Source organism: Echinops telfairi, unplaced genomic scaffold, assembly GCF_000313985.2.
Source record: "Echinops telfairi isolate 266 unplaced genomic scaffold, ASM31398v2 ScPeMD7_655;HRSCAF=1070, whole genome shotgun sequence".
Lineage (NCBI taxonomy): Eukaryota > Metazoa > Chordata > Mammalia > Afrosoricida > Tenrecidae > Echinops > Echinops telfairi.
This window is the reverse complement of record NW_022104553.1, coordinates 9,586,444-9,595,578: the sequence shown is the minus strand read 5'-3', so window position 1 is coordinate 9,595,578 and position 9,135 is coordinate 9,586,444. Positions and strand designations below refer to the sequence as shown.

The following is a 9,135-nucleotide window of genomic DNA, read 5'->3' as shown; positions in this document are numbered from 1 at the left end:
GGTCAGAACTGATTTAATTCAACAGAGTTGTGTTTGGGTTCTCCCCTAGAATCCCCCACAGGGTTCCTCCCAGAGTTGTAAGTCTATACAGAAGCGTCTTTTTCCCTCAGGGCAGCTGGTGGGCTCCCATCCCCAGCCTTTCAGTTAACAACCATGTGCACCACCGGGCTCCTTCTGAAAAGGTACCCCCACCCCCACACAGCCTAGGAACCGCCCTGGGGCAGTTCTCCTCTGTCCTGCAGGGTTCCCCTGAACAGGACTCACTACTGCACACAACAGGTGGCACGGGTGCTTCTGAACTAGATCCATTGGGAAGAAGGGCTAGGGATCTTCTCCCAAAACCCACCCCCTGAAAATTCTATTAAAAAACCTCCCTGCCATGGAGTTGATGTAGACTCGTAGCAACCCTGCAGGACAGGGTAGAATGGCCCTGGGTTTCTGAGACTGTCACTCTTGAGAAGAGTAGAAAGGCCCATCTCTCTCCTATAGAGCAGCTGGTGGTTTCGAACTGCTGACCTTGTAGCAGCCCAATGTGTAACGGCTGTGCCACCCAGGCTTCTTGGGAAATCTGTGGGTCACAACAATCCGGTCCCACTGTGCCGGGGCTGCCATGCCTTACAAGACCAACGTGCCTAAGAGCAGGTAAGTTGTCGGTCAGAGAGTGTTAGGTGCTTGCAGCGGGAGCCATCAGGATGGCCAGGTCTCAAGGACAAAGGAAGGAGCCCTGGGGACATAGTGAGTTACACACTGGGCTGCTAAGCACAAAGTCGGCAGTTCAAAACCACCAGCTGTTATGAGGGAGCAAAGATGAGGCTTTCTACTCCCATAAAGAGTTACAGCTTCAGAACTTCACAGAGGCAGCCCTGTGGGCTTGCTAGGAGTCTATGTCAACTCCATGGCAGTGGGGTTTGTTTTTTAAATATAATCTTCAGTGGGTGGTTTTGGGAAGATCGCTAACCCTTCTTCCCAATCTAGTTTGGAAACTCTGGTGACACCTGGTGTGCATGCTATTGATTCTAGTTCGTGGGGATTGTGTTAGTCTGGGTAGACTAGAGAAACAAATTCATGGACACTTATATGTGTATATGAATGAGCTTTATATAAAGAGTCATTGTACTTGAAGAAAACATCCCAGCCCAGCCCAGATCAAGTCCATGAGTCTGATATTATCCCATATGTCTAGTACCAGTCTGTAAATTCCTCTTCAGACTCATGAAACACATGCAATGACACCGAATGCAGAAAGAGCACAGCCCAGTGGGTGGGAAGTCTTGTGGATCCAGTGGTGTTGGAAGCATCTCGGCACTGGCAGGGGTGTCCACGTTGCTCCTCCAGCTCAGGGCACTAGCCTAGCTCCATGTGTCTTGTCAGCTGCAAAGTCTCCCAGGGAATGAGCCTGTGTCCCACCTTCAACGAGCTATTTATCTCCTTCGCGCCTCCAAATGAGGTCATCAAGCAGCGACCCGATTGACAGGCTAAACGCCACCCCTTCACTCTTACGTCTCAAATGGACAACAGATGATGTAGCTTCCACAGGGATCCGATCGACTTAGGGCTTTGGAAACCCCCAGAGGCAGTTCTACTCTGTCCTGTCAGGTCACTATGAGTCAGCATGGACTTGATGACTGAGCAAAGGGGAAGGGGCAAGGCACACCGTGCCTGCTCCGACCACAAACAGGCTCCGAAGGCCCTCAGAGCAGGGTCTTTCTGGGGGCTGAACTGCTTTGAGTCCCCTGCCTCCATCACTTTATTGTCGGCCTCATTCAACTAGAGAATGTATTCTTCCTTGCTGACTTCCAGGAATAACCCCAGGTGTTCTCTCTGTGGTCAGACTGCTTGGCCTCTGCCCCTAGCCCCCCTAGCACTGGCTTCTGGGTGTGCCTGTCACACTTAACATTTCCTGAGTTAGGGTTGGTTTGGGTTTGGGTTTTTGTTGGGAGGGAAGAAACACAATCTCTTAGGGAGCACCGAGGCAGGATAGGTTAGTGTGATCCTACTTTGTGGTTCTCAGTATTTGTCTCGCTGTACCTCACACCCAGCGAGGTGAAGTATGTAGTGGGTGGCTAACCTCAAGGACAGCGGTTCAAACCAACCAGCCCCTCCAAGGGAGAAAGATGAGACTTTCTGCACCCCCAAAAGATGTGCAGCTTCGGAAACCCATAGAGACAGCACTGCTCTGCTCTATAGGGACACTACGAGTCAGAATCAACTCAACAGCAGTGAGGAGGGTGTTGTTAAACCTTCTATCCAATCCCTCCACTCCCCCTCCCCCCTTCCAAACCTGGAGAAGGGACTTTACATCCTGGTCTGTGGCAGCCGGGACTTTCACAAGTTCCTGGCTGCCAAGTCCCCTTGCAAGCTCTTGTTTGCTGGCAACTGGAGCTCCCTGGGAGGATGCAGGGTGTGGCGCAGCGTGTCCAGAGAAGCCCAGGACCTGGAGGCCGTTGGGACAGGCAGAAAGAGAGTCTCCGGTGTAAGTACAGAAAGGAGCTGAGGTAGGTGGGTTCCTTCGGGGTGAGACCCTCCCCAACTCCACCCCCCAGGATACCTTGACCACTGACCAAGCCTTAGAAAGCTGGGCTCCTCAGAAAGCTGTACCCTGGGCCCCCGGGCTCCCGGAACTCACAAAGACTATGCTGCAGCCATGGCCTCAAACAGAGAAACCATTGTGAGGATGGTGCAGGACCAGACAGTGGCTCCTTGTGTTGCCCGTGGGCTCACTGTGGGTGGGAGCCAACTGGAGGGCACAAACCTGGTGGGCAAGCCCATGAGGCCCCACCTTCCCAAGATGAGAGGACCCTGGCGATGGGCGCGTCAAGGACGCCACATGGAGAGGAGCTCTTTCGAGTCATCGTGGACCACAAAGCAGCCTGGGAGATGGAAGCCAACACACTCAAATGATGGGGCAGAGAGATGGGATCGGCACAGAAACACGAACATGGGTTTACAGCTTATAGCCCGTCCAACCATCATTTTAAGCTTGGAAGCAGCCAAGATGCCCTTCTGTAGGTGAATGGGCACACAACCATTCAGCGAATTAATATGCTGCCACCGAGCCTATTCCATCTCGCGGCACGCTCAGGTGTGCCAGAGTAGACCCGTATGCTCCATAGGGTTTTCAGTGGTTAGATCCCCCCCACACACACACACACCCCCTAGAGGTAGACCACCAGGTGCCTTCTAGAAGCCTCTGGGTAGATCTGAACTTCCAACCTTTGGGATACCAGTCATTGGCACTTCCCATGGACTATGATACATCCATGCAATGGAATATTCTTTAGCCTTGAAAAGAAATGAGCTTAAAGACAACTGATGTAATGGTTTATCAGGGATGAGGGGTGGGGGTGGGGAGAAGCAGGGAATTTAGAGAGAAACCAATGAATTGGGGTGGGGGGAAGGACCGCTAGAACTGATTATGATGGGGTCTATATATGACTCTTCTTAAAAGCACCTTAACTATGACATGTATGATATATGAATTTTATATCAGGAAAACTACCCTGTTCTATTAGTCGCTATTAGTCCAATCAATGGCAGCCCGTGAGTGAGAGAGAGAGAGAGCGAGAGAGTTGTTGATTTCATTGCAACAACCAGTATTGGACCACAGTCGCTTGACCTACCAAGTCTGGCAGAATGTTTTTATAACCATGAGGAGAATGAAGGAAATACATAGATTGCGTTCCTCTATGATGAGCTGTGGGAGCGAATATCTGATATGAGAGAAATGAGGATGGATGTTTACAAAGGACAATTGGTCTAAATGTATCCGTGTTAAACTTACACTTCTCATTTATCGGCAGGCCTGGTTTCCAAAGACTGCGCTTTTAGGCAAACATCAGAAACATACCAACGTGGGGGCTGGCGCATCCGCTCACAGAATGGACGATGACTACGTCATTATTTAACTTCCAAATGGTATCGTTACGTAACTGCCAAATCCCTGAGAACCATGGCCCAGCTAAGCTGACACAGAACCTTACCCATCCCGGCCCATGCCACTCTCCCATCGCATGTTGGCATCCCTTACCGTCAGACACACAGCATCCATGTGCAGAACAGTCGGACGGTACAAGTGCTATTGGAAACGTGGAATGTCGGACAACGAGACAGTCAGCGAGTGAGGAGCAGGCAGGTAGGTCTTTCATGAGCTGCCAAACATGCAAATGCTTGCTGCGGAAACACTGTCCCATAGAGTGCGGGCAGCAGTTCAAATGGCACCGTCCTGTGGGACAGAACCTGCCCTATCCACCAACATTCTACATGCAGGTCCTCTTTCACCCAGCAGTCACCCTTCTGGGAATCCGTTCTCCAGATTCAAGCTCCTTTCCGCTAGCCCAGCCCCACCCACACCCAGGCACAAATGTGTGGGGTGAAGAGGGTGCCCAACAAATCATCACAGGTCCGGTAGGTGCAATTGTACAGCGATAATAAGTAAAGATTATAGTAAAGTAAGTCATAGAGAGCATGAGAGATAGGAGAGTCAAATAATGGAGTCAGACGAAATTCACGGTAGCATGCTCATCTCAGCCTCGCTTGGTGGTCCTCGTGGGGGGAGCCCGACAGGAGGTTGGAGAGAGTCCCAACTTTATTGCTAACCAAGGGTTATATCTCCATAGGGGGGCATTATTACAGGTAACCACATGTCACAGGTAGGGGCAGTACAATAGGTATACACATTGTAGGAAGGGGATCTATGATAGGTGTAAGCATGACAGGAAGGGATGAGCTAGGGGTGTGCCCATAGGAATGGGAAGATCTAGGGTTATACATGTGACAAGATGGGCGGACCCTAGATTCATGATGGCAGCCTAACCTTGGTCGTCCTTGGGCGAGTTTGACCTCTCTGGCATCTCCTACAAGGAAACAGACAACTACTATCCTTATCAGAAGGGAGTGGGCCCTACTTGTTGTGGGATAAACAGTGGTGACTGATTGCTCTAGATGGCCGATAGCTCTTAGGGAGAATGACCCCTGATCTACTACTGATGACCTCCAAGTGTATAGTCATTCACAAGCAGCTAAGTTTGGTATATATTTGGGGGAGACAACTTGGGAGAAATCCTTCTGTTTCCCATACAGAAGCACTGAGATATAAAGTGATTCATTACTACACGTCTATTAACAACTGATTAGAAACAGCCAAGGGCCCGACCACATGGGGACTAGTTACGCACAGAACTCTAGTCCATCTCTAGGACAGCTGTCAACAAAGACCAGGCAGCTTTTTTTTTTATTTTTAACTTCCCTGTTTCAATTCAGTGAGTCGTTTTTTGGTGAACCTATACACAATCACCCTCCCTCCTCCGCACTTGGACAATGTCTGCATGCTCAGTTCAGGGACATTGGTAGAGCCTGGACGTTGTGCCAGCTTCCTCAACCCCCTTTTCCAAACACAAATTTCCTGTCTTCACCCCCATTCCCACCCCCGCAGTCAGGTTTCTCGTCTACTGTTTGGAGACGCTGTGGCCACTTTGATCACACGGAGAACATCCTCTAGTCGAGTACAGGCCATAAGGACCACACACGGGTGATGTCTGAACTCGCCGACTTCACATGAGGAGCATCCGGCCCACCAACCCTGTGAGGAACAGAGGATTTCTCTTAAGTTGTCTCCCCAAAATATATGCCAGACTTAGCTTGAGAATGACTGTTCTTTAGGCAGCGAAAATAGGTCCGAGGTTACTCTCCTTAGCATCAGCCATCTAGAGCGGCCAGACTGTATAGTCTGACTCACCCCAAATAGGGCCTATTCCTTTCTGTTATTGTTCCCTTGAAGCAGTGCCCAAAGGCAAGCCCGGGACCACGCTAAGATGACTAGGTCATCCCCCTCCTGTTGCTTGTATCGCCTATGTTACAACCCCTCTCTATGACGCAGGTTGTTGTGAATTGTATTGCCCCTCTCTATGATGCAATATGCTGTGATGTATCCCCCTAAAGCAATATGATGCGTGGTTAGCAATAAATAAGGAGGCTCCCTGGTTCCGAGGAGGGTGGCTGGCCGAGGGTGGCTGAGGAAGGAGGGCTGCTTCCCATAAGGGGCTGCTCCCCTGAGGGCGGTGGACGAGAGGGCAGCTCCCGCGAGGGAGGCGGCTCCTGCTCTGGCAGCCGGGTTCCCCCCACGAGGACCACCAAGCGGGGCGGAGGTGAGCAATGCTACCATGTAATATGTCTGACTGTATTATTGTATTATCTCTCATGCTCTCGATGACTTTAATATAATGCTTATATAGCTCAACCGTACAATTGTGCATTACTGAACCCAGAAGTAGTATTACTGAACCAGTGAGTTCAAGCAGCGGGTGGGGCTGGCACCCCACTCCCCAGCGCCAACTTTTAATTTAATACTACACAGCCCAAGGCTGGTCCCTGGGGAGAGTAAGTCAGAGATGCTTCCACTTTTCAACTTGCTTTACCAACTCGGACACCAACCAACCCTCCCACGGCACCCTCTCCTTTTCTGCTGCATTGGAAAAATCATTGCAGTGGCCACGCAGAGCTCGCAGACAATACTCCTGCTCAGGGGTTTACCACGGAAGGTAGCAGGTCCAAGATCCATTTGTCGGGTCCGGAGTGCCTCTCCTTAGCTGTGGACAGGCAAGCCTCTCGCTGGTCCTTAGCCCCTTGACCTCTGCTCTGCTCGGGGCATGTTGTAGTGTTCCTTCAGCTCAAAAGACACACCACTCCGAAATAAACTGGAACCTGAAGGCAATCCGCTTGCAGCTCGGTGGGTCAGCAAACCAAACCCCCATGATTAAGGGCCTCTCAAGAGCATCCCACTGTGCTAGAGAACCTCCTGCCTGACAGACAGCATTCTGCTGTACTGGCTCCACCACCAGGAAGCCCTCTGCTCTGTCTCAGGCTCCGGCTCTTGGTTCTGCTGCCTCTACTGCCACCACATGTCCACACGTGCACCCTGTGTCTGGTGCAGAGCCCTCTGTCCCTCGGATCCACAGCAGTCTCAGTGTTCAGAAGTGCTTCACTCTGGCTCTTCTATCTTCTTGACAGTGAGATCCTCGGTTCCTGTTGCTGAGATGGCTCCTTCTAACCCTCGCACCGTGGCAAAACGGACCGGCCCCTTCATGAGTGCTCCATATCCCTCATTTGCATCCTCTCGCCCAGCCATCCTGTGGGAGGAGCCAAGGCGATGGCTAAAAGAACAAGGCACCTCAAATGCCTGCTGCAGACAGTCTTCTCTGCTTCATCGCAGCTGGTTTGGGTTCACAGGTCACTTGGGGAAGCGGTTTCCACTCAAGGTTTAATGATTTCTTCAAGGAGGCGTTTCAAGGGGCCTTTGTAAGGAAGCACAAATTGACAAGTAGGATATACTGAAGATAAAACACCTGTGTACATTGAAAGACTTCGCCAAGAGAGTAGTAAGAGAGCCCACAGACTGGGAAGATGCTTTTATCAACGGCACATCAGACGAAGTCTTTATTATTACAATCTACAATATGAAAACAACAAATAGCCCACTGAGGAGGGGGGCAAAAGACCTGAACAGAAGTTTCACAAGGGCGGAAATCCAAATGACCAAGAAACACATGAGACAAGCTTCCCGATCATTAGCCATAAGGGAAATGCAAATTAAAACAACTATGAGATACCACTCAAAACCCTCAAAGATAGCCCAATTCAAAAACTCAGAAAGCAACAAGTGTTGGAGGGACTGTGGTGAGACACGTACTCTCGTCCACTGCTGGTGGGCCTGCAGGTATGTACAGCCATTACGGAAATTGATTTGGCAATTTCTAAAACAGATGGAAATTGAGCTACCACACGACCCAGCAATCCCCCTACTGGGCTTATACCCAGAAAAGGCAAGAAACAAACCATGGCCAGACATCTGTGCTCCAATGTTCATCACGGCACAGTTCACAATTACAAGGAGTTGGAAGCAACCCAAATTTCCATCAACAGAAGAATGGATTTAAAAACTCTGGAATATGGAACCGATCACAAGGATCTACATAGAACCTCCTCCCTGGGGGATGGACAACAGAAAGTAGGTGAAGGGAGACGTTGGACGTGCAAGATATGACAGAATAATAATTTGTGCTGGAATTGTGGCCAGTCTGACACCCCCATCCCATACTGGGGCAAAACAGGAAGGGAGTGTAACAGAGCAGCAAGGGGAGCCAAGCAATGAAGTCCCCAAGGAATTCCGAAAACAGACTTGTGACTCGGGGGGCAGGGCTTGGCACCTCATCAAACCCAATCAGAGACAGGAGAAGGGTCAGCAGACAGACCTGGAACTTTCTTTCTTTTGTTCAAGTGTATCTAGATCAGATAGATGGGATTGCTTACAATCCCAGGAGGACAGGGGAGAGGGGGAGGGTGGGGAAGGGAGGAGGCAGCCAACAAACCCAGGGCAAGGGAACAACAGGAGATCTAAAATTGATGGTGAGGAGGGCATAGAATGCCTGGTGGGGTTTGATCAAGTTCAATGTAGCCAAGAGGGATTACTGAGAACCGAATGAAGGCTGAATATGATATTGGGACAGGAGAAAAGTAAAAGGAAATAGAGGAAAGAACTAGGAGGCAAAGACATTTATAGAGGTATAAATATAGGCATGTGTCTATGTAAATATATTAATGCATAATGATAGGGATATAGGTCTATGTACATACATTTATATGTTAAGTATTAGGGTAGCAGATGGACATTGGGCTTCTACCCAAGTACTCCCTCAATGCAAGAACACTTTGTTCAATAACTTGGCATTCTGTGATGCTCACCATCCTGACACAATCGCTGAAGACAAAATGGGTGCATAGCAAATGTGGTGAAGAGAGCTGATGGTGCCCAGCTATAAGAAGATATAGCGTCTGGGGTCTTAAAGGCTTGAAGTTAAACAAGCAGCCATCGAGCAGGGAAGCAAGATTAGATTTCCAAAAGCTCATGTCTAGGGGATTTATTAAAATGAAACAAATTGCTCCGCCTCCCCACAACAAAACAAGCCATATAAATAAATATATATATTTATATAGAAATGTGCAAGGCATTTGACAAAAGGAGTTAGACTTTATTTCTCTGAGCAAACACCTTCTCTTCTTTCAACTCCTTCTGTCTCTTTTTTTTTTTTTTTAACATTTTATTAGGGGCTCATACAACTGTTATCGCAATCCATACACATC

The 9,135-nt window shown here is 49.5% G+C and overlaps 1 pseudogene; it reads left to right on the top strand.

Annotated features, from left to right (window-relative positions):
- The first annotated feature begins 610 nt into the window (after positions 1–610).
- The window catches only part of LOC101661544, a 103,122-nt pseudogene continuing 94,597 nt past the window's right edge, over positions 611–9,135 (top strand).